We start from the raw sequence: 27183 nt of genomic DNA, 5'->3' as shown, positions 1-27183 counted from the left end.
GTAGGCTTGGTATATGTACTAGGAAATGTTACTGTAGGCTTGGAATATGTACTAGGAAATGTTACTGTAGGCTTGGTATATGTACTAAGAAATGTTACTGTAGGCTTGGTATATGTACTAGGAAATGTTACTGTAGGCTTGGTATATGTACTAGGAAATGTTACTGTAGGCTTGGTATATGTACTAGGAAATGTTACTGTAGGCTTGGTATATGTACTAGGAAATGTTACTGTAGGCTTGGTATATGTACTAGGAAATGTTACTGTAGGCTTGTATGTGGAAACATTTCATTTTAGGTGCATGTATACTTGGACATAATTATAAGGATGTTGCTTGGGAAAATAATTCATTGTGTCTCAGGGAATGCTTGTGCATACATGGTCTCACTGCTGAAGTGATTGCTAGGCCAATTTGTGTCATTTTGGTGCCTGTGCATACACAATGCAAACAACTGGAAGGGTTACTGGGGACATATTGAAAGTCAGTCTGCAAATTACATTGGGTTACATCACTTCTGCTTGTATTATTCTATTTGAGATTATACTGCCTGAGTGAGATAAAGGTCATCACTAGGTAACTACTGACAGCATGGAGCTACCATATTTTTTGTGCATTTCTCCTGGCTTTGTCAGTCATACGTGGAATTTAGGTGGGAGGAAGGGCTCAGTAATATCTAAGTTATACTGTTTGACTGAACGACTGAGGTCTTCTCCTTTCTGATGATACTGAGTCAGTGTTACATAACAGCTGCACAATGTAATATAATGAATGCCTATTCAACAGGTTATGTGCAGCAATTATCTCCTAAGTCTCAGCATGCATACCTTTGCAGTAATGAAAGGAAGGTCATTATCACATTAACAATATGTGGAGTTACAATATAGCACTGAGTCATTATCACTTTTCTGGGAAAAGTCTCAGCTGCTGTCACTGTTATTCACATAAGTACAAGTAGTTATCACTTTGATGAATGCGCAAGCCAGGTTGTATTTTTCCCTGCTTGGAGTCATTGCAAGCAACCCCCCCATTCTTCATCAACTGCCTACCCTCCTAAACCCCTGATTTTTTCTTGCTGTATATATGCATATATGTGTGCATGTGTGTGTATATGGATATATATGCATGTACATAATGTACTTGCACATATATACATTGGTCACACGCATGTATATGTGTATATATACACACACACACACACACATATATATATATATATATATATATATATATATATATATATATGTGTGTGTGTGTGTGTATATGGATATATATGTATGTATATAATGTACTTGCACATATATACATTGGTCACACACATTTATATCTGTGTATATATACATATATATATATATATATATATATATATATATATATATATATATATATATATGTGTACATGCGTGTGTATATGGATATACATGTATGTGCATAATGTACTTGCACATATATACATTGGTCACACGCATGTATGTGTGTGTGTATATATATATATATATATATATATATATATATATATATGTGTGTGTGTGTGTGTGTGTGTGTGTGTGTGCATGTGTGTGTATATGGATATATATGTAAGTACATAATGTACTTGCACATATATACATTGGTCACACGCATGTATATGTGTGTATATATACATATATATATATATATATATATATATATATATATATATATATATGTATATGTGTGTATATATACATATATATATATATATATATATATATATATATATATATATATGTATATATATGTGCATGTGTATGTATATGGATATACATGTATGTGCATAATGTACTTGCACATATATGCATTGGTCACATGGATAATATATATATAGAATTATGGTGATTGTGCGTATCTCAACATTTTCCTGAAGGGGTCATTTGGGTGAATGTTTCATTTAGGGACATGTGCAACATCTATTAATGAAGATGTTGGTAGGGGAATAATTCATTTTTGTACCAGGGAAGTGCTTGTGCATACATGGTCAGACTGCTGAAGATCATAATAAAGATACGGTGCAACAAGTTTAGGCTATCTATAGCTCAGGTTTCAGTGATGGTTGTTATTTTTTGTTTATGTATTCAGCTTTCAAGAATAATTTATTATCTGTTAACAATATGCACATACTGCATTGAGGTAAACTGATGGGTCTTATTGTAACCAGAGTGATGGTCAGATTCGATAACTGGAATTATTACTTTTCTGACTAATTTTTACATGGATGACCCAGATATGTTTGACATTTCTGCTTGTATTACTGTACTTCTGCTTATACTTAGTAGTTGGGCATGTTTCCATGCTTTGCCATTCATGGGTGGACAACTTGACATGGTGCTGCATGATTTACAACAGCTGTGAAGGCAGCTTGCTGTGGTGTTGTATGATGTATCATGCCTCTGCAGACAGCCGACCATGTTGCTGCATGATATAACATGGCTGTGTAGATAGCCTGCTGTGGTGCTGCATGATGTAACATGGCTGTGGAGAGAGCCAGCTCTGTTGCTCTAGGATGTAATACAGCTGTGAAGACAGCCTGATGTGGTGCTCCATAATGTAACATGGCTGTGGAGACAGACCACTGTGGAGCTGCATGATGTAACACAGTTGTGGAGATAACCTACCATGATGCTGCATAATGTAACATAGTTGTGTAGACAGTCAACCATGATGCTGCATGATATAAGACAGCTATTAAGACAGCCTACTATGCTGCTCCATGATATAACACAGCTGTGTTGAAAACCTACCATAGTGCTGCATGATGTAACAGGGCTATGAAGACATCTGTTGTGGTGCTGCATGATTTAAAACAGCTGTGCAGACAGCCTACGATGGTGCGGCATGATGTGACATGGCTGTGGAGACAGCGTACCATGGTGCTGCATGATGTAACTTAGCTGTGTGGGCAACCTACCATTGTGCTGTGAAGGCAGCTTGCCATGGTGCTGTATGATGTAAAATGGCTGTGGAGATAGCCTACCATAGTGCTACATAGGTTCATAGGTAGATACTAGGCTATCTGCCCTAGGGCATTTATAAGCCTAGCCAGAGTGTATTTGGCTTCCGCCTCCCTATTAGATTAGCCTACTGTGCCTCTGTAAAGTAGGTCACAGAAGGTACCCTTTTAAGATTAGTTTACTGTGCCTCTGTTTAGCAGGGACACAGGAGAGATCCAAGGGGTGAATTTGCAATTTCCCATCCACGTGTCTAAATTTCGCTTGAAGAGGGTCAGCGAGTGGCTATGTCTAACATGAATTGGGATTCTATTCCAGAGTGAGGGGAGCCTCTGGGAAATGAATCTGTCCCTCCAGCATGTCATATTTATTTTTGTGCTGAGGTTTAGGTCCCTGGAACATGTAGCTCTAAGGGACTTGGATTTTTTGAGGTGGAGCATGTCCATTAATTCTGGGTTTGACATGGCTTTTTAAGTCAGGCATAGATCACCTCTGAGTAGGCGGTAAGCAACTGAGTAGAGCTGGAGTTTCTTTAGTTGAGCTGCATAGGACATCTGTTTGTAGCCCATGATCCTCTTGGTGAGGTACTTTTGGGGTCTCTCCAGTTGCTGCAGGTGTCGGATAAGGTACATCCCAAAAGGGGCATTGTATTCAATTATGGGCCTGATGAGTGATGAGTAGAGGGACACAATGACCTCTCTTGATCTAGATGCAAACCCTTTAGTGATAAGGTGGGCTATATAGAAGGTCTTTCTAACCACTTTGGCAACGTGATTGTCAAAGAAGAGATTACTATCTACGTTGGTCCCCAAATCTCTAATTACTTCTTCTGTACTTAATGGATTACCACCTATGTGGTAATTTGTGGGCACCTTGTTTTTCCCAAAGGGGATGACTATGCACTTTTTAGCATTTAGCTTGAGGCCGTGGCTCTGGCACCAAGCATCCGTCTCTGTGTGACCCTTTTGGAGGATGCTTGAGTCAGCTGGAGATTTGAGTATGGCCCCCAGTTTGCAGTCATCTGCGAACTTTGTCAGCCATAATCCCCCCCCCCCCGTGTTAGCCTGAACCTCAAGAAGTATATACCGAACAAGAGTGGTCCAAGAACTGAGCCCTGTGGGACGCCACTTGTAACTGGTTTGGATTCGGACATGGCACCTGCAATTCTGACCATGTGGGTTCTATCTCTGAGCGAGTTTGCAGCCCATCTTGTGATATAAGGGTTGATATTTAAGCTGGTAAGCTTATTTATGATGCCCGAGTGGGGTATTGTGTCGAAGGCTTTTGTGAGGTCCAGGTAGGCTGTGTGGACTACCTTGCCCTCATCTATGGCTTTGGTAACTGTTTCAAAGAAATCAACTAGGTTTATAGGTTCATAGGTTCATACTAGGCTATCTGCCCTAGGGCATTTATAAGCCTAGCCAGAGTGTGTATGGCTTTTGCCACCCATATTAAATTAATTTTGCTATGCCCTTTTTCAAGGTTAGTATACTGTGCCTCTGTCTAACAGTGACACAGAAGTGATACCCGGGGTAAACCTACGATCTCCCATCCACTCATCAAGATTCCTCTTGAAGAGAGTCAATGAGGGACTCTGCCTAACCTGGACTTGGATTTTATTCCAGAGTGAAGGGAGCCTCTGGGTTATGCATCTGTCCCTCCAGCACGTCCTATTTATTTCAGTGCTGAGGTTCAATTCCCTCAAGTGCGTAGCTCGACGGGATTTGGATTTTCTGAGGTGCAGCATGTCCATTAATTCTGGGTTGGACATGGCTTTATATGTCAGGCACAGATTGTCTCTGAGCAGGCGGTATGCCACTGAGTAGAGCTGGAGTTTCTTTAATCGGGCAGCATACGGTATCTGTTTGAGCCCCTTGATCCTCTTGGTGAGGTACTTTTGGGGTCTTTCCAGTTGCTGCAGGTGTCTGGTAAGGTACATCCCAAAAGGGGCATTGTACTCAATTATGGGCCTGATGAGGGATGAGTAAAGAGGCACGATGACCTCCCCTGATCTAGATGTGAATCCCTTCATGATTAGGTGGGCAATATAAAAGGTTTTTCTAACCACTTTGGCCACGTGGTTGTCAAATGAAAGATTGCTATCAACTTGGGTCCCCAGGTCCCTAATTACTTCTTCTGTACTTAATGGATTACCACCTATGTGGTAATTTGTGGGCACTTTGTTTTTGCCAAAGGGGATGACTATACACTTTTTGGCATTTAGCTTGAGGCCATAGCTCTGGCACCAGTTGTCTGTTTCTATGAGGCCCTTTTGGAGGATGTTTGTGTCGGCTGGAGAGTCTATTATGGCACCCAGTTTGCAGTCATCTGCGAACTTGGTCAGCCACAGTCCTTCCATGTTGGCCTGTACCTCCGAGAAATATATACCGAACAAGAGAGGTCCCAGGACTGAGCCTTGTGGGATGCCACTTGCAACTGGTTTGGAGTCTGACATGGCTCCAGCTATTCTAACCATGTGGGTTCTGTCCTTAAGCCAGTTTGCAACCCATCTAGTGACATAGGGGTTTATATTTAAGCTGGTGAGCTTATCTATAATGCCCGAGCGGGGTATCGTATCAAAGGCTTTTGCGAGGTCCAGGTAGGCTGTGTGGACCACCTTCCCCTTCTCAATGGCCTTGGTGACTGTTTCAAAGAAATTGACCAGGTTCAAGAGGCAGGATCTGCCCTTAACAAAGCCGAACTGGGTAGGATCCAGTGTCTGCAGGTCCCCAATATCTTTATTTATGAGGTCCATGATGATCCTTTCCATAGCTTTGCAGACCAAGCTAGTGAGACTTATGGGGCGATAGTTTCCAGGATCCATTGAGGCACCACCTTTGTGGAGAGGGACCACTGTTGCTGTACGCCACTCTTTGGGTACATATCCTGTAGTAAGGCTGATATTGAACAGTAGTTTTAGGTTTGGGTTTAGCTCTTCTTGGAGTTCATGTAGGATGCAGCCCGGGACACCGTCTGGTCCCATTGATGCTGTGTTTCTTGCTTTGGAGAGGGCAGCTCTTACCTGAGCATCTGAGATGTCAGGGGGGCAGCACTCTGCTGGGATAGGTATTAGCCCTTTTGGTGGGGATGGGGGGGGGGAGTTTGCGCTGAACCTGTCAGCTAGGATGTTGGCAATGTCTGTGGGTTCGGTGTATTTTTTGTCATTTTGGACTAATTCTGAGCATATCTGGGAATTCCCACCCAGGTTCCTAACATAACTAAAGAAAACCTTGTGATTATCCTTAGTGTCCTGTGCAATTTTTCTCTCGAAGCTGGCCTTAGAGATTTTATGAGTGCCCGTAGTTTTTTGCTAATACTGTAACACCTGACCAGTGGTATTGTCAGCAACACGCATCCACAAGGACTCGGACAACAAGAGATCTGTAGTCTTCTGTTTTATTGAACACAAATTACACCAAAATGTAAAATCAGCAACAACGGATGGTTAAGCGCTTTCGTCTGTTACACATCAGACTTCCTCAGAACCATATTTGCTAGTACACCTCCTTATTTAAATAAATTTTGGCGCCAATAATCTCATGACACCATATTGTTTCTTAAAGGAATACACTGCTATATGAATGATGTCCTGAGTGCATCAGTCTACAAGTACTTGTTCATCTAAATGTCAAAACATCGCTGATGCTCTAAAAAATCTAAAAAGTTCTTAAACATCAATTAAAAGTACAATCCACTCAATAGATGCAATACAATACACAATATGTGCAAAAACAACACCATATATAAAATAATTTGTATAAACAATGCATATTATAAAATGAGTGTAAAAACCACAATGTGCAACTATCTAAAAGTACCCCCTTGTGTCTACTGCCATTAGACTGCAAATTTGAAAACCAAGTATGTTGCTACAAACATAAAAGTATTCAATGTGTATACAAATTGTGAAATAGTAAATTGTGAATGGAAAATACAAAAATACATGTTAATTAACTACCTACTAATACTCCGAATAGTTCTACCATTCACTAAAAAAACTTACATGAACAACTAAGTGTGGAATTGTAACATAAGTATGTGAATTACTAATAACATTGTTCTAACACTTTTGGAATTTTACAGTTTTTTTAGTGAATGGTAGAACTATTCGGAGTATTAGTAGGTAGTTAATTAACATGTATTTTTGTATTTTCCATTCACAATTTACTATTTCACAATTTGTATACACATTGAATACTTTTATGTTTGTAGCAACATACTTGGTTTTCAAATTTGCAGTCTAATGGCAGTAGACACAAGGGGGTACTTTTAGATAGTTGCACATTGTGGTTTTTACACTCATTTTATAATATGCATTGTTTATACAAATTATTTTATATATGGTGTTGTTTTTGCACATATTGTGTATTGTATTGCATCTATTGAGTGGATTGTACTTTTGATTGATGTTTAAAAACTTTTTAGAACTTTTTAGATTTTTGAGCATCAGCGATGTTCTGATATTTAGATGAACAAGTATTTGCGGATTGATGCACTCAGAACATCATTCATATAGCAGTGTATTCCTTTAAGAAACAATATGGTGTCATGAGATTATTAAGCAAAATTTATTTAAATAAGGAGGTGTACTAGCAAATATGGTTCTGAGGAAGTCTGATGTGTTACAGACGAAAGCGCTTAACCATCCGTTGTTGCTGATTTTACATTTTGGTGTATTTTGTGTTCAATAAAACAGAAGACTACAGATCTCTTGTTGTCCGAGTCCTTGTGGATGCGTGTTGCTGACGATACCACTGGTCAGGTGTTACTTTGTTGGATTTTCGTTTTTTATTTTGCTAATACTGATCAGAATTGCCTTCCCTTTTTGGGATTTTGCTCTATCTTGTAGTAGCTTCCTCCTTCTATTGTATAGTTTGTTTATGGCTGGGGTCCACCAGACAGGACATCTGCCTTTAGAGGATTGGGTCTTGGTTTTATTTGGGATTGCATGATCCATGCATTCTTGAAGGTGTTCATAGAATGCGTTTATAAAGGATGTTGCGGTCTGGGCCGTATTATCCACAGGCCCAGGGGCTTTGAAGGATTCCACCTTGGTTTTGAGGAGTGTGAAATTTGCTTTAGAGAAGTTTTTCACTGTGGTTTTCTTGGCATGGGGTGGGGTCGGGATGTGAATATCCAGTGAGATTAGTTTATGGTCTGATCTTACAAGTGAGGGCTACACTTCTGGTCTGGAGCATAGAGTCCCCATGTTGGCGATGATCAGGTCCAGTATGTTTTCCCCTCTTGTGGGAGTGGTAACAAGTTGTTCCCTAGCATTTGAGTTTATAAATTCTAGGAACCTTTGGGCTAGGGTGTTGGAGCTAGAGTAATGCTCCCAGTCTATGGTTGGGTAGTTGAAGTCACTCAATATAATGGTGTTTGGAGGGACCTTCATATTTTCCAGTGTTTTCAGGAAGGCAGAGTGGGGTTCCTGGGTTTGGGAGGGTGGTCTGTAGCAGGCTATAAACTGGAAGGCAGTTTTACTCACTGCACATGGATAGTCTCTGATGCTTCGTGCTGTGCCACCAACCTGGAGGTGTGGGTATCTTTGACGAATATTGATACTCCCCCTCCTTTGTGGTTCGTCCAAGTTTTGGGGCGAAAAGCATGGTATGAGGTATAACCTGGTAGTGCTGGGGTGCTCTCGAGAGCCTTGAACCAGGTTTCTGTTACTGCACAGATATCGATGTTCTCCATGCTAAGGAGAGTTTCGAGTGTGTGCATCTTGAGGTTTAGACTTCTGGCATTGAGTAGCATTACTCTTAGTTTCTTATCCCTTGTGATACCTATGGAGGTGGGTTTGTCTTTTGAGCCTTGCCTAAAAAAGGCACTATGGGGGTAGCAAGAGCCTTTGCCAATATCCGAAAGCCCAGGGTGACAGGTGCAAGCCGTCCCTAGCGAAGCATCGTGGCCTGTTGAGCATGTCATCCCAGGCTGACAGGCATTGGAACCCTTTGAATGACACCAATACTTAAGCCAATTGTTGAAATTGATAATCTTGTCTTCATACTGTGGCATCATTCTTGGTGAGGGTAAGATGCTACTCAAGGTCAGGGTCATACCGGCCTGGGCTACATGCTCAGAGATCTCTTCTATGTCTCTTTTCATGTAGTCCAGGGAGGTACATCTCAGGTCATTCACACCAGCATGGACAATGACTGAGTCATATTTGTACTTGCCTTGGAGTGACCTGAGTGCTTGTGTTATGTGGCGGATCCTAGCGCCCAACAGGCAGCTCACCGTGACCTTCTCCTTGTTCAGCCTGGTGAGTGGGACGTCAGTGTGCCTGATGACAGAGTCACCTATTACAAGTGTATCAGGTGTGTTGTTTAGCCTTAAGGGCTGTTACTGTTCGGCACACTGGCTTTGTGAGCTATGTGTTGCACGTGTTTTGTTTTGGGGTAGCGGTTGCTTGGGTGTCTGCTTTGGAGGTCTCTGCTGCTTAGGCAGATTTTTATTTAGAGCCTCCAAGTATGTTTTTGTGTGTTTATCTGTTTGGTTTGCTGTCGTGTAGGTCTATCTGAGACTGGAATTGTAGTGAGTGTGGCTTCCTTCTTCTACTGACCGGTTATGCCTGTACTGAGTTGAGAGAGCTTAGCCTCCAGTTTGGCTATATGGTTCCATCTCCCACATGTGCTGGAATTTGTTGGGAGGAGGAGAGGGTTGTCTGTGTACATGAGGCAGTTGTAACATTGCCTCAAGAGTCCCAGATTCACCAGCTGGACTGGAGAGGAGATTGACAACTGACCTTTGGACATGCTAGAATAGTATTGGGAATTTCTTTATAATTGAAAAAAAAATGGCCAGTGGGGAGCAAGGTACTCCAGGGGGAGTTTGTGAGGGTGTAGTGCTTTTAATTTTTTAGTGCTGACTTATATAATTGCTTTAGTGAGCAAGTGCCAGGTAACTTAAATGCAAAAATGACAAACAGTAACTTTCTTTCAAGTGAAACAATGAAATAAGTACAGTAAGCAATGCAGATATCACTAGGGATCCACAGAAGCGCTGAAAAGCTGCGTTTTAGGTGGAATTAACTTTTCAGGGAAATAACAAGCATACAAACACAACTAGATTCAGCAGGCCTGGATCTAGTCTATGCTACAGCAAACAAGGTGTACCAATTTACAGTAAGAAATAGTTCAAATATGCAGGTACTATAAGCCTTTAACCAGAAATTCCCAGCTCAGAAGGGCAGAGTCCAGCCTCTTCTCCCACAAGAGTGCAGACCATGAACCTTCTTAATGTAAAATAACTGGCCTGAAGCCCTGGTGCTTAAACCAGAACTAATACACTTTTAGAATAACAGACACTGAGCCCTCAATCAGCAGTTCCCAACTTAGAAGGATGTAAGCTACCTGTCCTGCCACCACAGTGCAGCCTACAGACCTTCCTAATGTAAAACAACTGGTCTAAAGCCCAAGTGCTTAAACTAAAAGGCTTAGAATAAGTTACACCAAGCAGTAATAAATACAATTGAGTACTTTTAAGATGACGCAAAAGCAAAATAAAGTAGGAAAAAACACAAATACAGTAAAAGCATATACATTTTTTTAAGAGGCAAGATCTGCCCTTAACAAAGCTGAATTGGGTAGGGTCCAGTGTCTGGAGTCTCCCAATGTCTTTGTTTATGAGTTACATGATAATACGCTCCATAGCTTTACAGACCAGACTAGTCAGGCTTATGGGGTCCGTTGTGGCACCACCTTTGTGGAGTGGGACCACTGTAGCTGTAAGCCATTCTTTGGGTACATATCCTGTAGTAAGGCTAAGTTTGAACAGTTATTTAATTTGAGGGTTCACTTCTTCTTGGAGCTCATGTAAGACACAGCCTGGGACACTGTCCGGTCCCATAGATGCTGTGTTTTTTGCTTTGGAGAGGGCAGCTTGATATAACAAAGCTGCGGAAACAGCCCACAATGGTGCCGCATGATGTAACACAGCTGTGTAGACAGCCTACCATGGTGCTGCATGATTTAACATGGCTGTGGAGACAGCCTGACATGGTGCTGCATGATATAACACAGCTGTGGAGACAGTGTACAATGGTGCTGCATGATGTAACATATCTGTGGAGACAGCCTACCATGGTGCTGTATGATATAACACAGCTGTACAGACAACTTTCCATGGTGTTACATGATGTAACATGGCTGTAGAGACAGCTGTGAAGGCAGCTTGCTATGGTGCTGCATTATGTATCATGCCTCTGCAGACAACTGACCATGGTGCTGCATGATGTAACATGGATGTGGAAAGAGCCAGCTCTGTTGCTGCATGATGTAATACAGTTGTGGAGACAGCCTGATGTGGTGCTGCATGATTTAACATGGCTGTAGAGACAGCCCACTGTGGTGCTGCATGATGTAACACAGCTGTGCAGACAACCTACCATGGTGCTGCATGATGTAACATGGTTGTGTAGCCAGTCTACCAGGGTACTGCGTGATATAAGAGGGTGGCCTAATGGTTAAGGTGTTTGCCTTACAAACAGAAGGTGCAGGGTTTGAATCTTACAAGGGATAATTGGCTTGGCTTAAAATGGCTCACAAGGACAGTTAGCCTAGTACTAACTTATGAACCAATGAACCTATATAAGACAGCTGTGGAGACAGCCTACCATGGTGCTGCATGATATAACACAGATGTGTTGACAACCTGCCAGGGTGCTGCATGATGTAACATGGCTATGGAGACAGCCTGGTGTGGTGCTGCATGGTTTCAAATAGCTATGCAGACAGCCTATGATGGTGCATCATGATGTAACATTGGCTGTGGAAAAAACCTACCCCAGTGCTGCATGGTGTAACACAGCTGTGGAGACAGCCTACTGTGGTGCTCGTGATGTAACATGGCAATGGAGACTGCCTACCATGGTGCTGCATGATGTAACTTAGCTGTGCAGACAACCTACCATTCTGCTGCATGATGTAAAACAGTTGTGAAGACAGCTTGCTGTGGTGCTATATGATGTATCATTCCTCTGTAGACAGCCGACCATGGTGCTGCATGATATAACATGGCTATGGAGATAGCCTGCTGTGGTGATGCATAATGTAACATGGCTGTGGAGACAGCCTGCTGTGGTGCTGCATGATGTAACACAGCTGTGGAGAAAACCTACCATAATGTTGCATGATGTAACATGATTGTATAGCCAGCCAACCAGTGTGCTGCATGATATAAGACTGCTGTGGAGACAGTCTACCATGGTGCTGCATGATATAACACAGCTGTGTTGACAACCTACCATGGTGCTGCCTGATGTAACACGGCTGTGGAAAAAGAATGTTGTGGTGCTGCATGATTTAAAACAGCTGTGCAGACAGCCTACTATGGTGCTGCATGATGTTAAATGGTTGTGGAGACAGCCTACAATGGTGCTGCATGATGTAACATGGCTGTGCAGGCAACCTATCATGATGTTGCATGATGAAACATTGATTTGAGACAGGCTACCATGGTGCTGTATGATGTAACATGGCTTTGGAGACAGCCCGCTGTTGTGCTGCATGATGCAACACAGCTGTGGAGACAGCTTACCATGGTGCTGCATGATGTAACATGGTTGTGTAGACAGCCTACCATGGTGCTATATGATATAACACAGCTGTGTTGACAACCTACCATGGTGCTGTATGATGTAACACGGCTGTGGAGACAGCCTACCATGGTGCTGCATGATGTAACACAGCTGTGGAGACAACCTACCATGGTGCTGCATGATATAACATGGCTGTGGAGACAGCTTACCATGGAGCTGCATGATATAACATGTCTGTGGAGACAGCCTACAATGGTGTGTCATAATAAAACACAGCTGTGGAGACAGCCTACCATGGTGCTGCATGATGTAACACAGCTATGGAGACCGACTATCATGGTGCTACATGATATAACACAGCTGGTTTGACAGCCTACCATGGTGCTGCATGATGTAACATGCTGTGGAGAAAGCCTACCATGGTGCTGCACTGTGTATTACAGCTGTGGTGACAGCTCACTGTGGTGCTTTATGATGTAACATGGCTGTGGAGACAGCCTACCATGGTGCTGTATGATGTAACTTAGCTGTGCGGACAACCTACCATATTGCTGCATGATGAAGCATGGCTGTGGAGACCACCTACCATGGTGCTACTTGATATAACACAGCTGTGGAGCCAGCCTACCATGGTACTGCATGATGTAACATGCTGTGGAGACAGCCTAACATGGTGCTGCATGATATACCACAGTTGTGAAGACAGCCTACCATGGTGTTGCATGATGTAAAAGAGCTGTAGAGACAGCCTACCATGGGGCTGCATGATATAACACTAGATTGGAGACAGCCTACTATGGTGCTGCATGATGTAACATGGTTGTGGAGACAGCCTAGCATGGAACTGCATGATGTCACATGGCTGTGGAGACATCCTACTATGGTGCTCCATGATATACCACAGCTGTGGAGACAGCCTTCTATGGTGCTGCATTATATAGCACAGCTGTAAAGACTGCCTACCATGGTGTTGCATGATGTATCTGAGCTGTAGAGAATGCCTAACATGGTGCTGTATGATATAACACTGCTGTGGAGACAGCCTACCATGGTGCTGCATGATGTAATGTGGCTGTGGAAACAGCCTACCATGGTGTTGCATGATATAACTCAGCTGTGAAGACAACCTACTATGGTGCTGCATGATTTAATAAAGCTGTGTAGACAACCCACTTTAGTACTGCATGACGTAACACTGCTGTGGAGACAGCCTACCATGGAGCTGCATTATGTAACATGGCTGTGGAGATAGCCTACCATGGTTCTGCATGATATAAAACAGCTGTGGAGACAACCTGCTGTTGTGCTGCATGATATAACACAGCTCAGAAGACAGCCTACAATTGTGCTGTATGATGTAACATGGCTGTGGAGACAAGCTACCAAAGTGCTGCATGATATAACGCAGCTATGAAGACAGCCTACCATGGTGCTGCATGATGTCACATGGCTATAAAAAAAAGCCTACCGTGATGCTGGATAATGTCACATGGCTGTGGAGGCAGCCTACCATGGTGCTGCATGATATAACACAGCTGTGGAGACAGCCTACCATGGTGCTGCATGATGGAACATGGCTGTGGAGGTAGCCTACCATGGTGCTGCATGATGTAACATGATTGTGGAGACAGCCTGTTGTGGTGCTGCATGACTAAAAACAGCTGTGCAGACAGCTTATGATGGCACAGCATGATGTCACATGCCTGTGGAGATGGCCTAACATGATGCTGCATGATGTAACATGACTGTGCAGGCAACCTACCATGGTGTTGCATGATGAATCATGGCTTTGAGACAGGCTTCTGTGGTGCTGCATGATGTAACATGGATGTGGAGACAGCCCGCTGTGATGCTGCATGATGCAACACAGCTGTGGAGACAGCCTACCATGGTGCTGCATGATGTATCATGGCTGTGCAGACAGCCTACCATGGTGATGCATGATATAACACAGCTGTGGAGACAGCCTACCATGGTGTCATATGATATAACACAGCTGTGGTGACAAACTACCATGGTGCTGCATGTTGTAATATGGCTGTAGAGACAGCCTACCATTGCGCTGCATCATAAAACACAGCTGTGTAGACAACCTACAATGGTGCTGCATGATATAACATGGCTGTGGAGATAGCCTTCTATGGTGCTGCATGATATACCACAGCTGTGAAGACTTCCTACCATGGTGTTGCATGACGTAAAGGAGGTGTAGAGACATCCTAACATGGTGCTGTATGATATAACACTGCTGTGGAGACAGCCTACCATGGTGCATGATGCAATATGGCTGTGGAGACAGCCTACCATGGTGTTGTATGATGTAACTCAGCTGTGGAGACAACCTAACATGGTGCTGCATGATTTAATAAAGCTGTTGAGACAACCCACTTTAGTACTGCATGACGTAACACTGCTGTGGAGACAGCCTACCATGGAGCTGCATTATGTAACATGGCTGTGGAGATAGCCTACCATGGTTCTGCATGATATAACACAGCTGTGGAGACAGCCTGCTCTGGTGCTGCATGATATAATACAGCTGGGAAGACAGCCTACTATTGTGCTGCATGATGTAACATGGCTGTGGAGAAAAGCTATCATAGTGCTGCATGATATAACACAGCTTTGAAGACAGCCTACCATGGTGCTGCATGATGTAACATGGCTGTGGAGGCAGCCTGACATGATGCTGCATGATATAACACAGTTGTGGATACAGCCTACCATGGTGCTGCATGATATAACACAGCTGTGGAGACAGCCTAGCATGGTGCTGCATGATGTAACATGGCTGTGGAGGCAGTCTACCATGGTGCTGCATGATGTAACATGGCTGTCGAGGCAGTCTACCTTGGTGTTGCATGATGTAACATGGCTGTGGAGACTGTCTACAATTGTGCTGCATGACATAACATAGCTGTGGAGACAGCCAACCATGATGCTGTGTGTTATAAGACAGATGTGGAGACTGCCTACCATGGGGCTGCATGATGTAACATAGCTGTGGAGACAGCCTATCATGGTGTTGCATGATATAACTCAGCTGTGGAGACAATCTACAATGATGCTGCATGATTTAATAAAGCTGTGGAGACAACCCACTTTAGTACTGTATGATGTAAAACTGCTGTGGAGACAGCCTAACATGTAGCTGCATTATGCAACATGGCTGTGGAGATAGCCTACCATGGTTCTGCATGATTTAACAGCTGTAGAGACAGCCTGCTGTGGTGCTGCATGATATAACACAGCTGTGGAGACAGCTCACTGCAGTGTTGCATGATGTAATGTGGCTGTGGAAGCAACTTACAATGGTGCTGCATGATATAACACAGCTGTGAAGGCAGCCTACTATGGTGCTGCATGATATAAAATGGCTGTGAAGATAAGGAATCATAGTGCTGCATGACATAACACAGCTGTGGAGACAGCTCACTATGTTGCTGCATGATGTAACACAACTATGGAGACAGTCTACCATGGTGCTGCATGATAAATCTCAACTTTGAAGACAGCTTACCATGGTGCTGCATGATGTCACATGGCTGTGGAGGCAGCCTACCATGGTGCTGCATGATGTAATGTGGCTGTGGAGACAGACTGTTGTGCTGCATGATTTAAAACAGCTGTGCAGACAGCTTATGTTGTAGCATGATGTCACATGGCTGTGGAGACAGGCTACCATGATGCTGCATGATGTAACATGGCTGTGCAGGCAACCTACCATGGTATTGCATGATGAATCATGGCTTTAAGACAGGCTTCCATGGTACTGCATGATGTAACATGGCTGTGGGACACCCAGCTGTGATTCTGCATGATGAAACACAGCTGTGGAGACAGCCTACCATGATGCTGCATGATGTAACATGGTTGTGTAGACAGCCTTACCATGGCGATGCATGATATAACACAGCTGTGGAGACAGCCTACCATGGTGTCATATGATATAACACAGCTATGGCAAAAACCTACCCTAGTGCTGTATGATGTAATATGGCTGTGGAGACAGCCTACCATTGTGCTGCATCATGTAACACAGCTGTGTAGATAACCTACAATGGTGCTGTATGATATAACATGGCCGTGGAGACAGCCTACCATGACACTGCATGATGTAACATGGCTGTGGAGACAGCCTACCATGGTGTTGCATGATATAACACAGCTGTGGAGACAGCCTACCATGGTGCTGCATGATGTAACACAGCTGTGGAGGCAGCCTATCATGGTGCTGCAGGATGTAACACAGCTGGTGTGACAGGCCACCATGGTGCTGCATGATGTAGCATGTGGAGACAGCCTACCATGGTGCTCCATTATATAACACAGCTGTGTAAACAACTTACCATGGTGCTACATGATGTAACATGGCTGTGGAGACAGTCTACCATGGTTCGGCGTAATGTTACATGGCTGTGGAGACAGCCTACAATGGTGCTGCATTGTGTACCACAGTTGTGGTGACAGCCCACTGTGGTGCTTTATGATGAAACATGGCTGTGGAGACAGCCCACCATGGTGCTGCATAATGTAACTTAGCTGCGCAGAAAACCTACCATGTTGCTACATGATGAAACATGGCTGTGGAAACTGCCTACCATAGTGCTGCCTGATATAACACAGCTGTGGTGGCATCCTACCATGGTGCTGCATGATGTAACATAGCTCTGGAGATAGTCTAATATGGGGTTGCATGATGTAACATGGTTGTGGAGACAGCCCCCCCATGGAACTGTATGATGTAACATGGCTGTGGAGACAGCCTACCATGATGCTGCATGATGTAACATGGTTGTGTAAACAGCCTTACCATGGTGATGCATGATATAACACAGCTGTGGAGGCAGCCTATCATGGTGCTGCAGGATATAACACAGCTGGTGTGACAGGCTACCATGGTGCTGCATGATGTAACATGTGGAGACAGCCTACCATGGTGCTCCATGATATAACACAGCTGTGTAGACAACTTACCATGGTGCTACATGATGTAACATGTCTGTGGAGACAATCTACCATGGTTCGGCATAATGTTACGTGGCTGTGGATACAGCCTACAATGGTGCTGCATTGTGTACCACAGTTGTGGTGACAGCCCACTGTGGTGCTTTATGATGAAACATGGCTGTGGAGACAGCCCACCATGGTGCTGCATAATGTAACCTAGCTGCGCGGACAACCTACCATGTTGCTACATGATGAAACATGGCTGTGGAGACTGCCTACCATAGTGCTGCTTGATATAACACAGCTGTGGTGGCATCCTACCATGGTGCTGCATGATGTAACATAGCTCTGGAGATAGTCTAATATGGGGTTGCATGATGTAACATGGTTGTGGAGACAGCCCCCCATGGAACTGTATAATGTAACATGGCTGTGGCGACAGCCTACCATGATGCTGCATGATGTAACATGGTTGTGCAGACAGCCTTACCATGGTGATGCATGATATAACACAGCTGTGGAGACAGCCTACCATGGTGTCACATGATATAACGCAGCTGTGGCGACAACCTAGCCTAGTGTTGCATGATGTAATATGGCTGTGGAGACAGCCTACCATTGTGCTGCATCATGTAACACAGCTGTGTAGACAACCTACAGTGGTGCTGCATGATATAACATGGCTGTGGAGACAGCCTACCATGACACCGCATGATGTAACACGGCTGTGAAAATAGCCTACCATGACACTGCATGATATAACACAGCTGTGGAGGCAGCCTATCATGGTGCTGCAGGATATAACACAGCTGGTGTGACAGGTTACCATGGTGCTGCATGATGTAACATGTGGAGACAGCCTACCATGGGGCTGCATGATATAACACTGCAGTGGAGACAGCCTACCATGGTGCTGCATGATGTAACATAGCTGTGGAGACAGCCTACTATGCTGCTGCATGATGTAACATGGCTGTGGAGATGGCCTACTATGGTGCTACATGATATAACATGGTTGTGGAGACAGCCTACCATGGAACTGCATGATGTAACATGGCTGTGGAGACATCCTACCATGGTGCTGCATGATATACCACAGCTGTAAAGACTGCATACCATGGTGCTGCCTGATGTATCTGAGCTGTAGAGAATGTCTAACATGGTGCTGTATGATATAACACTGCTCTGGAGACAGCCAACCATGGTGCTGCATGATGTAACTCAGCTGTGGAGACAACGTACTATGCTGCTGCATGAATTAATAAAGCTGTGGAGACAACCCACTTTAGTACTGCATGACGTATCACTGCTGTGGAGACAGCCTACCATGGGGCTGCATTATGTAACATGGCTGTGGAGATAGCCTACCATGGTTCTGCATAACATAACACAGCTGTGGAGACAGCCTACTGTTGTGCTGCATGATATAACACAGCTGGGAAGACTGCCTACTATTGTACTGCATGATGTAACATGGCTGTGGAGACAAGCTACCATAGTGCTGCATAATATAATGCAGCTTTGAAGACAGCCTACCATGGTGCTGCATGATGTCACATGGCTGTAAAGAAAGCCTACCATGATACTGGATGATGTCACATAGCTGTGGAGACAGCCTGCCATGGTGCTGCATGATATAACACAGCTGTGGAGACAGCCTACCATGGTGCTGCATGATAGAACATGGCTGCAGAGGCAGCCTACTATGCTGCTGCATGATGTAACATGGCTGTGGAGATAGCCTACTATGGTGCTGCATGATGTAAGATGTTTGTGGAGACAGCCTACCATGGAACTGCATGATGTAACTTGGCTGTGGATACATCCTACCATGGTGCTGCATGATATACCACAGCTGTGAAGACAGCCTTCTATGGTACTGCATGATATAGCACAGCTGTAAAGACTCCCTACCATGGTGTTGCATGATGTATCTGAGCTGTAGAGAATGCATAACATGGTGCTGTATGATATAACACTGCTGTGGAGACAGCCTACCATGGTGATGCATGATGTAACTCAGCTGTGGAGACAACCTACCATGGTGCTGCATGATTTAATAAAGCTGTGGAAACAACCCACTTTAGTACTGCATGATGTAACACTGCTGTGGAGACAGCCTACCATTGAGCTGCATTATGTAACATGGCTGTGGGGATAGCCTGCCATGGTTCTGCATAATATAACACAGCTGTGGAGACAGCCTGCTGTTGTGCTGCATGATATAACACAGCTGGGAAGACAGTCTACTATTGTGCTGCATGATGTAACATGGCTGTGGAGACAAGCTACCATAGTGCTGCATAATATAATGCAGCTTTGAAGACAGCCTACCATGGTGCTGCATGATGTTACATGGCTGTAAAGAAAGCCTACCATGATACTGGATGATGTCACATTGCTGTGGAGACAGCCTGCCATGGTGCTGCATGATATAACACAGCTGTGGAGACAGCCTACCATGGTGCTGCATGATAGAACATGGCTGCGGAGGCAGCCTACTATGCTGCTGCATGATGTAACATGGCTGTGGAGATAGCCTACTATGGTGCTGCATGATGTAACATGGTTGTGGAGACAGCCTACCATGGAACTGCATGATGTAACTTGGCTGTGGAGACATCCTACCGTGGTGCTGCATGATATACCACAGCTGTGAAGACAGCCTTCTATGGTGCTGCATGATATAGCACAGCTGTAAAGACTCCCTACCATGGTGTTGCATGATGTATCTGAGCTGTAGAGAATGCATAACATGGTGCTGTATGATATAACACTGCTGTGGAGACAGCCTACCATGGTGATGCATGATGTAACTCAGCTGTGGAGACAACCTACCATGGTGCTGCATGATTTAATAAAGCTGTGGAAACAACCCACTTTAGTACTGCATGATGTAACACTGCTGTGGAGACAGCCTACCATTGAGCTGCATTATGTAACATGGCTGTGGGGATGGCCTGCCATGGTTCTGCATAATATAACACAGCTGTGGAGACAGCCTGCTGTTGTGCTGCATGATATAACACAGCTGGGAAGACAGTCTACTATTGTGCTGCATGATGTAACATGGCTGTGGAGACAAGCTACCATAGTGCTGCATAATATAATGCAGCTTTGAAGACAGCCTACCATGGTGCTGCATGATAGAACATGGCTGCAGAGGCAGCCTACTATGCTGCTGTATGATGTAACATGGCTGTGGAGATAGCCTACTATGGTGCTGCATGATGTAACATGGTTGTGGAGACAGCCTACCATGGAACCGCATGATGTAACTTGGCTGTGGAGACATCCTACCATGGTGCTGCATGATATACCACAGCTGTGAAGACAGCCTACCATGGTGCTTCATGATGCCACATGGCTGTAAAGAAAGCCTACCATGATACTGGATGTCACATGGCTGTGGAGACAGCCTAGCATGGTGCTGCATGATATAACACAGCTGTGGAGACAGCCTACCATGGTGCTGCATGATGGAACATGGCTGTGGAGGCAGCCTACCATGGTGCTGCATGATGCAACATGGCTGTGGGGACAGTCTACAATGGTACGGCATGATATACATTAGCTGTGGAGACAGCTTACCATGATGTGTGTTATAAGACAGCTGTGGAGACTGCCTACCATGGTGCTGCATGATGTAACATGGCTGAGGAAACAGCCTATCATGGTATTGCATGATATAACTCAGCTGTGGAGACAACCTACCTTAGTGCTGCATGATTTAATAAAGCTGTGGAGACAACCCACTTTAGTACTGCATGATGTAATACTGCTGTGGAGACAGCCTAACATGGAGCTGCATTATGTAACATGGCTGTGGAGATAGCCTACCATGGTTCTGCATGATTTAACACAGCTGTGGAGACAGCCTGCTGTGGTGCTGCATGATGTAATGTGGTTGTGGAGGCAACTTACCATGGTGCTGCATGATATATCATAGCTTGGAAGACAGCCTACTATGGTGCTGCATAATGTAACATAGCTGTGGAGGCAGTCTACCATGATGCTGAGTGATGTCACATGGCTGTAGAGACAGCCTCCCATGGTGCTGCATGATATAACACAGCTGTGGAGACAGCCTACCATGGTGTTGTATGTGATGTAACATGGCTGTGGAGACAGCCTGTGGTGGTGCTGCATGATTAAAACAGCTGTGTAGAGAGCCTACCATGGCCATGGTATGGCATGATGTCACATGGCTGTGGTGACAGCCTACCATGATGCTGCATGATGTAACATAGCTATGGAGATAGCCTACCGTGGTTATGCATGATATAGCACAGCAGAGTGCTGTGGTGCTGCATGATGTAACATGGCTGTGGAAACAAGCTACCATAGTGCTACATGACATAACACAGCTGTGGAGACAGCCCACTATGTTGCTGCATGATGTAACACAACTATGGAGACAGCCTACCATGGTGCTGCATGATATAACATGGCTGTGGAGACAGCCTACTATGGTGTTGCATGATATAACTCAGCTGTGGAGACAACCTACCATGGTGCTGCATGATTTAATAAAGCTGTGGAGACAACCCACTTTAGTACTGCATGATGTAACACTGCTGTGGAAACAGCCTACCATGGAGCTGCATTATGCAACATGGCTATGGAGATAGCCTACCATGGTTCTGCATGATATAACACAGCTGTGGAGACAGCCTGCTGTGGTCCTGCATGATACAGCACAGCTGTGGAGACAGCCTACCATGGTGCTGCATGATGTAACATGGCTTTGAAGGCAGCCTACCATATTACTGCATGATGTAACATGGCTGCAGAGACAGTATACAATGGTGCAGCATGATGTAATATGGCTGTGGTGACAGCCTACCATGATGCTGCATGATGTAACATGGCTGTGGAGATAGCCTGCCATGGTTATGCATGATAAAACATAGCTGTGGAGACAACCAACCATGATGCTGCATGCTATAAGACAGCTGTGGAGACTGCCTACCATGGTGCTGTATGATGTAACATGGCTGTGGAAACAACCCAGTGTAGTGCTGTATGATGTAACACAGCTGTGGAGATAGCCTACCATGGTGCTGCATGATTTAATATGGCTGTGGAGACAGCCTACCATGGTGCTGCATGATTTAATACATTTGTGGAGACAATCCACTGTAGTTCTGCATGATATAACATGGCTGTGGGGACAGCCTACCTTGGTGCTGCATGATATAACACAGCTGTGTGGACAACCCACTCAGGTGCTGTATGATGTAACATGACTCTGGAGACAGCCTACCATGGTGCTGCATGATGTAACATGGCTGTAGAGACAGCCTGCTGTGGTGCAGCATGATGTAACATGACTGTGCAGAGAGTCAGCTGTGTTGCTGCAGGATGGAATACAGCTGTGGAGACAGCCCGCTCTGGTGCTGCATGATATAACACAACTGTGGAGACAGCCTACCATGGTGCTACATGGTGTAACATGGCTGTGGAGACAGCCTACTATGGTGCTTCTTGATATAACATCCTCCATAACCTATATTATCATCCTCCATAACATATATTCAGTCCACTTACTGAACACTACCTCACTGTTCACTATCAGTTACCTTTCTTACCTCCAATGATGAACTATAACCCCTGCATACTATTCATTCCTGAGTCTGCAGATTTTAATACCTCTGCAGATCTCAAATATTTATTGGAAACAGCGACTATTATTTTATAATTATTGCTGCTTTATGATTTTTTGTCTCACATTGTATAATCCTTCTTAACCAATTACCTCTGTATTAACTAATATACTTACTATGTAAATACTGTAAAATTCTAATGTTTTGTAATAATTTGTATACTGTGGAGCTTTTCTCCTTAGGCCTCTGGTAAAAAAGGGCTATTCAACTCTGTCGGACCATCCCGGTCAACAAATGTAAAATAAATAAAATAAATAAATTAATAATAAAATAACATGGCTCTGGAGACAACCTGCCATGGTGCTACATGATGTAACATGGCTGTAGAGACAGCCTACCATGGTGTTGCATGATGTAACATGGCTGTAGAGACAGCCTACCATGGTGCTACATGATGTAACATGGCTGTAGAGACAGCCTACCATGGTGCTGCATGATATAATACACTGTGGAGACAGCCTGCTGTAGTACTGCATGATATAACAGGACCGTGGAAACATCTTACCATGGTGCTGCATGATGTAACACGGCTGTGCAAACAGCCTGCTGTGGTGGTGCATGATGTAACATGGCTGTGGAGACAACCTTCCATGGTGCTGTATGATGCAACACAGCTGTGGAGACAGCCTACCATAATGCAGTATGATGTAACATGGCTGTGGAGACAGCCTATCATGGTGCTGTATGTATCACAGCTATGGAGACAGCCTACCATGGTGCTGCATGATGTACCACAGCTGTGGAGACATCCTACCATTGTGCTGCATAATGTAACACAGGCTGTGGAGACAGCCTGCTGTGGTGCTTCATGATGTAACAGGACTGTGGAGACAGCCTGCCATGGTGCTGCATGATGTAACATGGCTGTGGAGACAGCCTGCTGTGGTGCTTCATGATGTAACATGGCTGTGGAGACAGCCTGCCATGGTGCTGCATGATGTAACATGGCTGTGGAAACAGCCTGCCATGGTGCTGCATGATGTAACATGGCTGTGGAAACAGCCTGACATGGTGCTGCATGATGTAACATGGCTGTGGAGACAGCCTATCATGGTGCTGTATGTATCACAGCTATGGAGACAGCCTACCATGGTGCTGCATGATGTAACATGGCTGTGGAGACAGCCTGCCATGGTGCTGCATGATGTAACATGGCCTGCCATGGTGCTGCATGATGTACCACAGCTGTGGAGACATCCTACCATTGTGCTGCATAATGTAACACAGGCTGTGGAGACACCCTGCTGTGGTGCTTCATGATGTAACAGGGCTGTGGAGACAGCCTGCCATGGAGCTGCATGATTTAACAAAATGTTATTAACAGCTAAGTAAAATTATTTACTTTGTACATTAGATAGCAGCATGAAAGAGTCTAATCTCATAAATATATCCATAGATGGTTCTTTTCATACCAGATGCAAGCAATATTCCCAGCATTTTTGTAAATAGGCCACCATGTGCTATAAAATAGCTATGTGATGAGTTTCAGTATAACTACATAGGAAATATTGCTGAGGATCGTGTGAATCTGTTAAATTTACTTGTAATTAAAATAAATTGAGTAAGTTGGATGAAAAAAATGCAAAAGCAACATTCAGTTGACCCTGGAGGTAGTTTTTTTTTCAGAAGAAAAACACCCACATCACCACCTCGAACATATATGTATATATATATATATATATATATATATATATATGTGTGTGTGTGTGTGTGTGTGTGTGTGTGTGTGTGTGTGTGTGTGTGTATGTGTGTGTGTCTGTGTGTGCGTCTGTGTGTGTGTGTGTTCATAGATTAGTGGTAGGCTAACTGCCCTAGTGGGTCATTTTAAGTGTAGCCAATTAACCCATTGAGAATCAAACCCTGTACCTTGTGTCTAATACAATGTTTCACGACAGTGGAGAAAAGAGGGCACTCCACTGTTTATAAAAATTGCCATAGTCTATCAGCATTCATAGAAATATCTGTTGATAGACTTACATGCTCCCATATTGATGTAGTAAACGAAGGGCATTTATTAAATTTCACAACTGGCAAAAAGGATATGTAGGATTATGAGTGGGTCAGAGATCTTAACTGCTTTATTATGTGTTTCATAACATGGATGCCAATAAATTCATCTCACGAGTGAAGCTTGAGAGGTGAATCTTAGCATCCATGTTGAGAACACATAATAAAGCAGTTATGATCACTCACCCACTCATAATTCTTTAAAGTTCATAGAGATTGATCATGTTCATGCACTACAAATTAATCAAAGCTTAGATTTAAAAAAAATGCAATGTGTTGTTCTGGTTTTGAAAACCGGTAAAGCAGTTGGGGGGGGTGAGGTCTGTATATATTCCCTGTCTAAGGGATGCAGTTTAATTCAAAATGCATTGTGCACTTAGCAGGGAACAGACAGAAACAGGAGTTGAAATTAAGCTGTTTCATGTCCTGTTGCTGCTGTTTTTCTGGTCAATGTTGTGTGCTTTAGTGCTGACCTGACCTTAACAATGCTCAGAGAATTCTTAAGAACCTCTCAAAGCATTGTTAAGGTTCAGTCTTGTGCTAAAGTAGCATTGACTCAGGGAATCATTTAGACATGTTTTACTGTAATCAGGGTACTCCATGTACTACAAGCTTGTTATGTACTTTTTAACAAGTTTTACATACAGAGCAGACATAACAGTACTGGAAATCTTTCAGAGCTTTAAATCTGTAATACACTTTACACCTTCACACACACACACACACACACACACACACACACACACACACACACACACACACACACACACACACACACATACACACCTAACACCTTGTAAAGCCATTAGTGGATTAGAGGTACACGTCACATCCGACTGCCATAGGTTCATAGGTTCATACTAGGCTATCTGCCCGAGGGCATTTATAAGCCTAGCCCATAGTTTTGTGGCTTACGCCATCCCTTTAGTTTGGAGAAACTATGCCCATTATTTTGCTGTGCCTCTGTCGAGCAGTGACACTGAGGTAACCCCTGGGGTGTATCTGCGATCTCCCATCCATTGGTCAAGATTCCTCTTGAACAAGGCCAGCGAGGTGCTCTGCCTCACATAAACCGGGATTTTGTTCCACAGCATAGGGAGTCTTTGGGTGATGAATCTATCCCTCCAGCACGTCCTATTAATAACCGTGTCAAGGTTTAAGTCTCCCGCCCTTGTGGCTCTGAGGGATCTAGATTTTTTGAGATGAAGCATGTTCATCAAATCTGTTTTTGACATGGCCTTGTATGTCAGGCATAGGTCACCTCTGAGCAAGCGGTAAGCAACTGAATATAACTGGAGTTCTTTCAGTCGGGCAGCATGGTGAGGAACTTTTGTGGCCTCTCCAGCTGCTGCAAGTGTCGGGTCAGATACATTTCGAATGGGGCATTGTACTCGATCATTGGTCTGATGAATGATGAGTATAGGGAGACTATGACTTCCCTTGATCTAGATGTGAATCCCTTCATGATAAGGTGGGCAATGTAGAAGGTCTTCCTAACTACTTTAGCAATATGAGTGTCGAATGAAAGGCTACTGTCAACCTGGGTTCCCAGGTCCCTAATAACTTTTTCTGTGTTTAGGGGATTGCCACCTATATGGTAGCTAGGGGTAACCTTATTTTTCCCGAAGGGTATGACTATGCATTTCTTGGCATTTAACTTTAGGCCATGGCTCTGGCACCAGTTATCCATTTCTGTGAGACCCTCCTGAAGGATATCTGTGTCGGATGTGTTTTCAACTCTGGCCCAGTTTGCAGTCATCTGCAAACTTTGTCAGCCATAACCCTCCTGTGTTTGCTTGTACTTCAGAAAAGTAGATGCCAAACAAGAGTGGGCCCAGGACTGAGCTCTGTGGGACACCACTTGTGACAGGCTTTGAGTCTGACATGGCGCCAGCAACTCTGACCCTGTGGGTTCTGTCACTCAGCCAGTTTGCAACCCATCTTGTAATGTATGGGTTTACATTTAAGTTGATGAGTTTTCAATGATACCAGTGAGGTATTGTATCAAAAGCCTTCGCCAGGTCTAGGTAGGCTGTATGGACTGCCTTTGACTGTT

Source organism: Protopterus annectens, chromosome 2.part1 (genome assembly GCF_019279795.1).
Source record: "Protopterus annectens isolate FY-2018-M chromosome 2.part1, PAN1.0, whole genome shotgun sequence".
Lineage (NCBI taxonomy): Eukaryota > Metazoa > Chordata > Ceratodontiformes > Protopteridae > Protopterus > Protopterus annectens.
Note: the sequence above shows the minus strand (reverse complement) of the source record.